At 43.1% G+C, this 12,563-nt stretch overlaps 1 protein-coding gene across 9 annotated transcripts in view; it reads left to right on the top strand.

Moving 5' to 3' along the window:
* nav2a (neuron navigator 2a) overlaps positions 1–12,563 on the top strand; it is a 523,153-nt gene that overhangs the window by 259,994 nt on the left and 250,596 nt on the right. The gene's annotated exons all lie outside the window — the stretch shown is intronic.

Raw genomic sequence — 12,563 nt, 5'->3', positions numbered from 1 at the left:
GATCACAGCCTTACATTGTAATGAACTTGGAACCCCCTCTGTAGAGATAATACCTTTATTTTTAAATATATCTCTTTGTGTTGAGGGCTTACAGTAATCCAAAATGTTCACGATTTCAGCGACAACTGGGCAGTAGTTTATCAGGATGCAGGGTGCAGTGCAAAGGATGTCAATAGAGGGGGTGGTGTCAGGGGTTGTGGTAGCTGATAGGACCAGAGTGTGGCCACCATCACTTATCGGTGTCTGTGTTGGCACGTGGGCCAAGGTGCATCTGTGCGTCTATGTACATGTGTGTCTAAGTCTGTGCTGGTCTCGGTCATTTTGGTCCTCAAGTCGGTATGGATTGCCATTAAACACCCCGTGTTAAAACATGTCATTACACTCTCTTCAGACTGGAATGGAAGCAAATCACCTTTGATCCTGAAGGAATACCTGTGGTGAGGAAGAAGAAGAAAGCTTGAGTTGTGCACATCAGTACATTTTTAATGCGTTTAATAGAGACAATAACAATTAGATTATAGTTATTCGAGGAGGAAAATGAAGGATTTCTTTGGGTCTATATTCTTGCTGCTACTATCCAGAGTGCATTTGTAAGCAAATTGATCCTTATACTTTAGCCTAGCCCATCTAAATTGGTTTCTACTGTGAGCCCAGTTGATTGACAGAAGTACTCTGATTTGTATTAACAACTTTCATTGTGTCATATAATCCCAAAGCAACTGGCAAGCAGCGAAGTACTTCTGAAGTGTAACCATTGACATATTGGAAGGGAATGGGACGAATGATTTGCACACAGCAAGGGACCTCTTACATCCTTCAGAGAAAGCTTCTTAAAGGTGACCTGTCATCAGGACAGCACTACATTTAATGCATAAATCTCTGGTCTGTGGCTTGACTTCGTTGTTGTAAAAGGCAAGAGTACTATTCATCAGCATCAGAATAAGAATAAGGTTTAATATTACCAGCATATGTCATGAAATTTGTTAACTTAGCAGCAGCAGTACAATGCAATGCATGATAAATATAGAAAAAAAGAATTACGGCAAGTAGTTAAATAGTTAAATCAAAAAATTGTGCTAAAACAGAAATAATAAAAACAAAAGAAAATCTGCAGATGCTGGAAATCCAAGCGACACACACAAAATGCTGGAGGAACTGAGCAGGCCAGGCATCATCTATGGGAAAAAAAGTATGGGACGTTTCGAGACCCTTCAGTAGGACTGAAGAAAAAAAGAATTAAAAACAATTAAAACGTGAGGCAGTGTTCCGGGTTCAATGTCCATATAGAAACTGGATGGCAGAGGGGAAGAAGCTGTTCCTGAATCACTGAGTGTGTGCCTCAGTGATTCATGCAAAGAAAGGTAACACTTATCAGAAAGGTGCACTGAACTGAATTGACATCTCATGTAAATGCTGGGCAGATGATCCCCAAGGAAGACCTTTTGAAGAATTTTATAGGTATGTTCATTTTTTTTTGTCTTATTCCAACAAAGAATTGGTGCATTCAGGAGAGTAAGGTGGAATACTGTTGAGAGGGAAGAGCTTACTAAATGCTGGAGTTTAATAACCATTTCTAGGATTGAATATTGCTAAATATTGATGATTTTCCTCCTGATGGGTTTTTTGTTCTGTTCCTGATGTGCCTTGTCAGAAAATCATACAGCTTTAATGTGGAATACCTGAGGTTGAAAACAGATTGCACAGTGTTCATTGGTTCAATATTTCCATTTAATATCAGAGAAAATATACAGTATACAACCTGGAATTCTTATTCAAATGCCTGGCCAATACTCTTCAGAAGGTACCCAATGATTCTATTTGCCACAAGAATACCGAATCAAACTATCTCTGAATGGAACTATTTTTCCCTTTTATGTTTGGCCAAAGTTGTAAGTCTGTGTCCCAGGTCCTTGAATCCAAATGGCGCAGGTTACTTTATACACCAACTTATGTTTGAGGCTAATTCTGAACCTTAAACCTGTACTTGAATCCTGGGTGCACATTGTTTACCTCAAAATGTTGTTGTTGTTGTTGTTCGTCCTTCGTAGTCGAAGATGACCATGACTTCAAAGTCAAATGGGAGATTGATGGCTGTGGGTCCGGAGGTGACTGATGAGGCCAATCTGGGCCCTGAAGGCTCGCCCAAATGAGGGACACAAGTGGGTGGGTGCTGTCGTGGCAGTGGATGCTGCTCGGGCCTTGCGCATAGCACGCTTTTGTTGCGCCTCGATAATGCGCCTGACTTCAGCTGCACGGGCTCCTGTGGTGATCTTGCTGTGCCAAGCTGGACGGTCGAGGGCAAGCGTCTCCCATGTGTTGATGTCGACACCCAGGCCTTTGAGGGACGCTTTAAGGCAGTCTTTGTAATGTTTCTTCTGCCCCCCGACTGAGCGCTTGCCCTGACACAGTTCTCCGTACAGCAGCTGCTTAGGCAATGAATGCAATACTTGCAGACCATGAATAATAATCTGTCATTTAGTTTCCCAAAAACAGGTAGGTCATTCATTTTTGGCAAGAATTTTATTGCCCTCATATCAGTAAAACAGATGTTAGAGTATTGGCTGCCAATTGTGCTCTTCTCCAATGAGGTATCGGAAAAGGTGTACAAGTTTAGTGCTAAGTACAATACTGAGCAGATAGGAAGAAATCATTGAAAGAGAATTATAAAATTTACAGCTTAGCTGTCTCAAGACAATGGATAGACTTTCCTGAAAGCCTTCTATTGCTTCCTGTATTGCCTTGCAGATTTCCTGTATTCCTTTTACTCTGTTACGTTGCTATGTTGGCGTCAGAAGCATGGTGACACTTGTGGGCTGCTTCCAGCTCATCCTCAATGCAAATGACACATTTCACTTTATAGAGCCATAGAACATTATGGCACAGAAACAGGGCTTTCTAGTCCATGCTGAACTACTATTCTGCCTTGTCCCATCAACCTGCACCCAGACCATAACCCTCCCATCCATGTATTTAACCAAACTTCCCTAAAATGTTGAAATCAAACCTGCCGGCAGCTCATTCTACACTCTCACTACCCTCTGAGTGAAGAAATTCCCCCTCATATACCCTTCAAACTTTTCACCTTTCACCCTCCCAATCTCAGTGGGAAGAAGCCTGCTTGCATTTACCCTATCCATACCCCTCAGTAATTTAAAAAAACTCATATCAAATCTGCCACCATTCTTTTATGCTGGTACGTTTTGATTTTTCCATTTTTCCTGTGAACACGTGACAAATAAAGCTAATCTCTGTGTCCTTTCTATCAACAAGTTTCTTTCAGAGTATTGAGATAATTGTTAATCTGCTTCAGCGGGCAGCACCTTTTTTTTCTCTCAGACTAAAAAGTTATAAGATCAAGCTGTATCCAGTTGCTGAGCAAATGATTAATTTGATATTTTAGAAAGATGCTGATTTAGTGGCAACCTTCCAGTCACTATGTTGATGTAAATCTTTATTGTTCATTTGGGTGTGTTAGAGTATATTGTAGATTTAGGGTGTGTAGCAAAAGATTAACTTCAGCCACCAGTCTTCAGATCTGAATACGGACTCTAGATTAAATTGAAAATGTAGCTCTGGACAATGAGTTCCTAAGAGCTGTGAACCATACTTAGCTGCAAGACTAGACAATGCTGATTTAACATTCATCTGATGTGTGGGTGTGAAAAAGGTGTGAAAGTTGTATGTAATTCAAAGGGATCATTGTAGGTACATTATAAATATAGAATTGTCCTTTGATCTTTAGCATATAAGATGTCATTTAATATGGGGTTGAGCAGGCCTCTTCTTCAGAAACGGTGTCAATATGACACCTGCTGCGTTTCATTTTGTGGAATAAAAGTCTGCTACATATCTACCAGCTATGTCTCAGGTGACTTGGTTCATGTGACAACTGGTGTAAAAGATCCCTTCATTCTCAGGAAGAATAGGGTTAGTGTTCTGACAGGCATTAACTTCATTAAAATAGGCTAATTAATTTTCATGTCCCTGTCAAGATGGCATTGAAGTTGTGGCTCAGACGGTTGTTTCTTAGTTTAGTAGGAATGGTTTTGGGGACGGTGAGGGGAGTTAGGGTTTAGTGACGGGGATGAGGGGGAGTAGGAGGTCAGAGGCAGAATCTTGTGGTCGAAGTACAGTTTGGAGTGCTCTGCGTGTGAAGGTCAGCGATCTCCATGGATGGATATAAGGCCAGCAGGCTCTAAGAATGAAGATCAGTGATCCCCATGGTCGAAGATCAGCAGATCCCATGAATGAGGGGTGTTGACCTCCCTACCTCAGGTCTGCAAGTACCCCTGGGTCACAGGGTCGAAGATCCATGCAAGGAGGAGGCAAGAGGCCCAGAGAACCCCCAGGTCAGTGAGTCATAGGATCGGATGTCCATCCGAGTCTGGAGTTCGAGGCTCAGAGTTCAAAGTCCCGACATCTGTGATTCCCGGGATACCAGAGGTTGAAGACCTAAGTCAGCAAGTCCGGAGGTCAGAGCCCGATGGTTAAAGCCCCTGGGTTGGCATGTCCAGATGCTGGAGGCCCGATGTCAATGTGTCTATGAGTCTGGGCCAGGTACTGAAGATTGGAGGCCTGGAGGTGGCATGTCTTTAGTTTGGAGACCTGTCTGTATGTGAGTGAGTGGGTAGGGGGAGGAAAGGAGCTTCTTTTGCTGCTGTGGTTTTGTTGTTCTGGTTGCTTGTGTTCTGCTGTGTTGCGCTTGAATGTGTGTCAACACTTGCGGGTTGCCCCCAGCTCATAGAAACATAGAAACATAGAAAATAGGTGCAGGAGTAGGCCATTCAGCCTTTCGAGCATACACCGCCATTCAGTATGATCATGGCTGATCATCCAACTCAGAACCCTGTACCAGCCTTCCCCCCCATACCCCCTGATCCCTTTAGCCACAAGGGCCATATCTAACTCCCTCTTAAGTATAGCCAATGAACTGGCCTCAACTGTTTCCTGTGGCAGAGAATTCCACAGATTCACCACTCTCTGTGTGAAGAAGTTTTTCCTAATCTCGGTGCTAAAAGGCATCCCCTTTATCCTCAAACTGTGACCCCTCGTTCTGGACTTCCCCAACATCGGGAACAATCTTCCTGCATCTAGCCTGTCCAATCCCTTTAGGATTTTATATGTTTCAATAAGATCCCCCCTCAATCTTCTAAATTCCAACGAGTATAAGCCTAGTCAATCCAGTCTTTCATCATATGAAAGTCCTGCTATCCCAGGAATCAATCTGGTGAACCTTCTTTGTACTCCCTCTATGGCAAGGGTGTCTTTCCTCAGATTAGGGGACCAAAACTGTACACAATACTCCAGGTGTGGTCTCACCAAGGCCTTGTACAACTGCAGTAGGACCCCCCCTGCTCCTGTACTCGAATCCTCTTGCTATGAGTGCCAGTATACCATTCACCTTTTTCACCGCCTGCTGTACCTGCATGCCCACTTTCAATGACTGGTGTATAATGACACCCAGGTCTCATTGCACCTCCCCTTTTCCTAATCGGCCACCATTCAGATAATATTCTGTTTTCCTGTTTTTGCCACCAAGGTGGATAACATTTATCCACATTAAATTGCATCTGCCATGAATTTGCCCACTCACCTAACCTATCCAAGTCACCCTGCATCCTTTTAGCATCCTCTTCACAGCTAACACTGCCGCCCAGATACGTGTCATCCGCAAACTTGGAGATGCTGCTTTTAATTCCCTCATCTAAGTCATTGATATTTATTGAAGAAGGGAAATACATGTTAGTAGGGAAGTGGTGTTAGGTAAATTGTAGGGATTAAAGGCCAATAAATCCCCAGGGCCAGATGGTCTTCAAATATATTCATCTTTGGGTTATGTTGGCTGTTGACACATTTGACGCATTTCACTATGTGACATGAGATTGCAAAGAAAGCACAACACTGCCTTTGCTTCCTCGGGAGTCTGTGGAGATTTGACATGCCATCAAAAACCTTGGCAAACTTCTAAAGATGCGTGGTGGAAAGTGTGTTGACTGGCGGCATTATGTCCTGGTATGGGAATACCAATGTGTCTGAGCGGAAAATCCTACAAAGGTGGTGGATTCAGCCCAGTATATCACGGGCAAAGCCCTCCCAACCTTTGAGCACATCTACATGAAACGTTGCCGGAGAAAAGCAGCTTCCATCATCAAAGATCCTCACCATCCAGGCCATGCACTTTTCTCGCTGCTGCCATCAGGTAGAAGGTACAGAAGCCTCAGGACTCGCACCAACAGGTTTAAGAACAGCTACTATCCCTCAGCCATCAAGCTCTTGAACAAAAGGGGATAACAGGGGGATAATTACACTAATTTACAGACTTGTATCTTGTTATTTCATGCTTATAATTTATTACTTTTTTTTATTATCTGCATTTGCACAGTTTGTTTACAGTTTACAGTTCCTGATGTTTACAGTTTACAGACCCTGTTTGCAGTTACTGTTCTATAGATTTGCTAAGTATGCCCACAGAAAAAGAATCTCAGGGTTGTATATGGTGACATGTACGTACTCTGATAACAAATTTTACTTTGAACTTTGAGGTAAATAATCTGAATCATTTCAGTCAACATAAAGGTAGATTACCCGATCATTTGTATTATTTATAATTTGCTGTTCTATTGATTTATTTGTTGTACAAGTAAATTGTGTGTATAGCACAGGGGCGGCGCTAAGGTGGTGCTAGCTGGGGCTATAGCCCCAGCAGAAATTGCAATAGCCCCACCATAGCACCACCAAGAAATTAACTGTAGCTGCTTTGCTTCCTCTGTATAGTTTTGAATACAGCTTGTTTTTCCAGTTGATCTAGTGAAACAGCGCCCCCAATTACCATAGCACCCACACAGCAATAAAGTTATAAACTCTGTCAGATCCACGCTACACTTCTGTTTATTCGTTCTTTGTCAATGTCTTGCCGTTGCTGTCCTCAGATCTGTTAAATTGATTAAGATCACTTAAGGTGGTGACATCACTCACTCTCACTCACGCCAGAGATTGATAGTATACATCCAGGTGCACATCCGTGGTCTTGCGAGACTAACGGATGCCACACTTGCACATTGTGCTTTTACAAGCTAGCGTGGGCCTGGTACGTGCATTATTTTGGCCGGCATGAAAAATGGATCGATTTTTAGTCTGAAAACGACCTTATCCAGAGGAGTCAGTGGTGTCTCAACCTGAGCCTGTCTTAATTGAAAGTGACATGCAGAAAGTAGTAAGTGGGGATGAGGATGACAGCAGTTCATCGAATGAGTGTGGGGGCGAAGTAGAGGAACAAGAAATGGAGCGGGATTTGGAAGAGAATGTGGATGAAGCCGCTCTTAGTGCGAGTGGGAATACTGTTAGCGATGTTAGCCAGCAGCCTGAGGACGTCAGCCAGCATTGAAAAAGTACCCTTCACAACAGCTTGGCAATCAGCAAAGGAGTTTTATTCGTGGCTGGTTTGACCTGTACTCCTGGCTGGAATATTCAATCACAATAGATGCTACATTCTGCTTTGCATGCAGGCATTTCCTGTGTGGAGGACATGGGTTACATTCTGAGTCTACCTTCACTGTCACCGGTTACCGCAACTGGCGGAAAGCTACAACAGCTTTCAAAACCCACCATGTAAGTGCAGCTCATAAGTTTACGATGGAGGCATGGGCTGAATTCAGATTGAGAAAACAAGACTGTTCAAGATTGGGAAATATGCTTGATAAAGGACCTACAAAGATTGTCCAAGAAAATCGTGAATATATGAGAGCAGTGGTTGAGTCTCTACGCCAAACTGCGTGCCAAGGCATTGCCCAGCGAGGTCACCGGGAGAATGTTGGATCTGGCAATAGGGGAAACTTTGTTGAGTTGCTCAGTGTAATTGGGAAGTTTGATAAGACTGTAGCTAAAAAAACAGAGGACAATCCTGGAAATGCAAAAAACACCCATCACGATATCTAAAATGAAATTATGGGTATTATGGCAGATATGGTAAGATGTCAAATAAGTGCAGAAATCAAGGAGGCTGGATATTTTGCCATCACGGTGGATGAAAGTAGAGACTTGAGTAAAAAGGAGCAAATATCAGTTGTTGTGCGGTATTTGAATAACGAAACAGTGCTTGAAGAATTCTTACACTTCACTCCAGCAGAAGGGTTCGACGCAGAGTCGCTTCTTAAAAGCATTGAACAGACACTCACCCAGTGTGTTATTGATAAGAACGCGTGTATAGGTCAGTATAGGTCCTCATGCGAACGGAGTTTCTCTTGCCTCAGATGCGTCAAAAAATAGCAGCGGCGATGCTCAGAACAGCAACTTGGCTTTATTGGCCATAAACAGCGGGAGAACCAAGGCACTTGACATCCAGAAAATCATTGATTTTTTCCACCACCAATCACAACAACAGATGGATTTTGCTTCTCTGAAAACATTAATGGTGAGTGCAGTTGATTTTTTAAAAATTTGGGCCAAGACTAATGCTGATTATTGTTATTATTATTTTGTGGTGGATACCCCATAGTCCTTATGTTTCCTGCAAATCCTAAAATATTACATTTTGCTATTAAGCCTACTGGTTTTGCTTAGAATTCCAAGCGGTAATTCTGTTGATTTTTGTTTTAAATTCAATTAATTGAGGTATTGCATGGTCAGAGTACGATTTTTCCAACCCCTGGTAAAGTCTTGCATCTGTTGTTTGCCTTATTTGACTTTAATAATGGTGTATCTTTTGGCATTGCTGTCTATGTAATGGGAATACAGTGGGTTCGTGTTGTGTTTTTCAGTTGAAGAGCACGCATTTGGCACTGATTGCCGGATTGGTGCGTGATTCACGTTGTCCGCTGTTGCTCGGATGCTCTGTTTGTTTTTTTTTTGTTTAAGCTCCGTGTTGCCCAGGTTGTCTCCGATGCCGTTGACACTGTAACAGTTCACTTCTATATTAGATCTATCAATTGCTGTTGCTTGTGAATCAACAGAGGCATTTATAGTAGGCACATAATGCTTGAAACTGACTTTTTAACACCACGCGGCTGGCCTTGCGAATACATATTACCATACAGTGCATCCCTCAGCACCATCACTGAATTATTTTGCCCCTCCGTAGCATCAGTAAGAAAAAGTCTCTGGCGCCGCCACTGGTATAGCAGAGGGAAGATCTATGAATCTAGCAGGAAGGGGAGTGTAATTTTAATCCAGACTGTGATAATTTAACAGGAAGAGATCACCTGAACATGAAGCTGAACTGAATGTGTCTGGACTCTTTTGGGATGGTGGGGGGGTGGGGGGGAGCTTCTTGATGTTTCTCGTTGAATGGGTTCCTTGGTTTTATTTGTTTCGTGGCTGTCTGTGGGGAAGCTGAATCTCAGGGTTGTATGGTGCATCCATACTTTGATAATAAATGTAATTTGAATATTTGAATCTTGAATGTGTGAGAGCTAAACCAACTTGCGCAATGCATTGGGTCAGCTGTTGGTGGAGAATAGGCTGCCACCTACTGATGGATTGTGCAAAGTGCAATTGCATTTATCATGTTTCTGTCAGTTGCATGTTTATTAATCTGTTGGATCGCGAACAAGAATTTTAGCACCACAAGACGGTATGAACTGCCGATTCAGTGAAAATGATCCTGCCCACACAATTCAACAATGGACTGAACATTTAGCAGCCTCAACAAAATGAAACAGCAGTTTCCTACTGTGAATAATGAGTGGGGAATGAATTTTTCTTTTTTTTGGTGGAATAAGAAAAAAGCTTTGGAAGAAGTAACTTTTTTTCACTTATGACACTACCAGTGGGAATGGGCAACAGACAAAAGGTGCTTGTGATTAGATGATGCAAAATTAACATTTTGAAGAAAATGCTTGCCTTCTTCGGTCGAGATACTGTGTACAAGGAGTTGGGACATCATGCTACAACCGTACAAGACGATGATGAGACGACACTTGGAGTATTGCAGGCAATTCTTGTCACCTAGCTATAGGAAGAATATCTTTATGTTGTCAAAGGTGCAGGTATTGTTGCAGTTAGTGTAACACTATTACAGGGCCAGCAACACAGGATAATTCCGCTGCTGTCTGCAAGGAGTTTGTACGTTCTCCTCGTGACCAGGTGGGTTTCCTCTCACATTCCAAAGACGTTTGGGTTAGCAGGCTAATTGGTCACATGGGCATAATTAAAGCAACAAGTTTGGGCCGGAAGGGCCTGTCATTGTGCTGTATCTTAAAATAAAATTAAAATTAAAAGATTCACAAAGTTGTTACCAAAACTGGAGGGTTTGTGTCATAAGGAGAGACTGGATTCGCTGGGGCTTTTTCCCTGCAGAAGGCTGAGTAAAAGGTATGATAAGAGGAATGGTCACAGTCTTTTTTCCTAGAGAAGTGAGAAAGGAAGGATTTAAATGGGGAGGGGGAGCAGAGAGGTGATAGATATATGGAATGTGTTGCCAGAGGAAGTGGAACAAGTGGGTACAATGACAGTGTTTAAAAGACATTAAGGGCAAGGTGCTCAGTCAGGATAGCTTTACACGGGTCGGGGCCAAACGCAGACAAATACTCAAGTTGGTAACACACCCAAAATACTGGGGGAACTCAGCAGGTCAGGCAGCATCTATGGAGGAGAATAAACAACCAATGGTCCTAATGAAACATTTTGTTTGTATTGCTCAAGCTTTCCAGCATCTGCAGAGGCTCATTTGTTTATTAAGTAGGTGACAGTCGGCTTGGACACGTTGGGGTGGAGGACCTGTTCTGTGCTGTGTAGTTCTATGATTCTAGATAATTATGGTAAAGCCTGAAATAGACTCTGAAGATTATTATTAACAATGCAATTTATACAGTGGAACTTGCAGCATCTCCTGGATGTTCCTTTTTTCAGTAATTAAAAGTAGCAGTTTTGCTGAACACAACTGAAACTTTAAAACAAAATGCAAACAGAGCAAAAACACAATTTCAAGCTCTATTCATGAGCAATGCCACAGTAGTGCAGGAGTTAATTGGCAATTATCGGATGAAGTTTATGCTCAGGTTCTTTGCAGAACATTATTTCTTGACGTAGTGTCGTTAAAATGTGAAATTACTGACTTTGGCGCGTGTCCAAACACCTGACTTACAAAAGACTATGATGCTGATTCAGCAAGTAATTAGGCGAGCTAAGGGAATGTTATTGTTTATTGGTACGGGAGTTGAATGCAAAAATCGGGGATTATACTCCAGTTCTGTCGTGAGTTGGCGAGAACATATCTGACGTACTGAGTATGATCTCTAGGAAGAGGTTCAGTCGATGTTTCAGGCCGAGACCCTTCGTCAGGACTAACTGAAGGAAGAGTTAGTAAGAGATTTGAGAGGGGGAGGGGGAGATCCAAAAACACTTCACCTGTGAGTCAGCTGGGGTGATATGCTGCGTCCGGTGCTCCCGATGTGGCCTTCTATATATTGGCGAGACCTGACGCAGACTGGGAGACCGCTTTGCTGAACACCTACGCTCTGTCCGCCGGAGAAAGCAGGATCTCCCAGTGGCCACACATTTTAATTCCACATCCCATTCCCATTCTGACATGTCTATCCACGGCCTCCTCTACTATAAAGATGAAGCCACACTCAGGTTGGAGGAACAACACCTTATATTCCGTCTGGGTAGCCTCCAACCTGATGGCATGAACATCGACTTCTCTAACTTCTGCTAATGCCCCACCTCCCCCTCGTACCCCATCTGTTATTTATTTTATACACACATTCTTTCTCTCACTCTCCTTTTTCTCCCTCTATCCCTCTGACTATACCCCTTGCCCATCCTCTGGTTCCCCCCCACCCCCGTCTTTCTCCGTGGGCCTCCTGTCCCATGATCCTCTCATATCCCTTTGCCAATCACCTGTCCAGCTCTTGGCTCCGTCCCTCCCCCTCCTGTCTTCTCCTATCATTTTCGATCTCCCCCTCCCCCTCCCACTTTCAAATCTCTTACTAACTCTTCCTTCCGTTAGTCTTGACGAAGGGTCTCGGCCCGAATCGTCGACTGTGCCTCTTCCTAGAGATGCTGCCTGGCCTGCTGCATTCACCAGCAACTTTGATGTGTGTTGCTTGAATTTCTGAAGAATTCCTGTTTTTTACTGAGTATGATGTTGATCTTCTTAAGTAAAGGTTGCAGATGGGTTGGACAATGTTTACTGATTAATATCTGGAATAGGCATGCAATCTTATGATAAAAGGTTGGACATACTGAGCTCGTATCCACTCGTGTTTATAAGAGAGAGCGAGGACTTGGTTGAAGTGTCTAATATCCAGGACATATAGGGGTCTTGGCCATGAGACATCGGAGCAGAATTGGGACACTTGATCCAATGAAGCTGCTCCACTATTCAATCATCGCAAATGATCAGCATTGATTGGGCAGACCCCCCCCTCACCCTGCAACACTTGCATTCGGAGAACAGAGATTAGAAGGAATTTACTTAGCCAGAGGGTGGTGAATATGTGAAATTCATTGCAAGAGACGCCCATGGAGGCCAAGTGATTGGGTATATTTAATGCAGAGGTTAATAGGCTCTTTACTAATAAAGGTATCAGAGGTGGAGAAGTTGAAAGAATTGGGTCGAGACG

This window comes from Mobula birostris, chromosome 11, assembly GCF_030028105.1.
Source record: "Mobula birostris isolate sMobBir1 chromosome 11, sMobBir1.hap1, whole genome shotgun sequence".
In the NCBI taxonomy this organism is placed as follows: Eukaryota; Metazoa; Chordata; class Chondrichthyes; order Myliobatiformes; family Myliobatidae; genus Mobula; species Mobula birostris.
The sequence above is the reverse complement of the archived record's forward strand: the minus strand, read 5'-3'. Positions and strand labels throughout refer to the sequence as shown.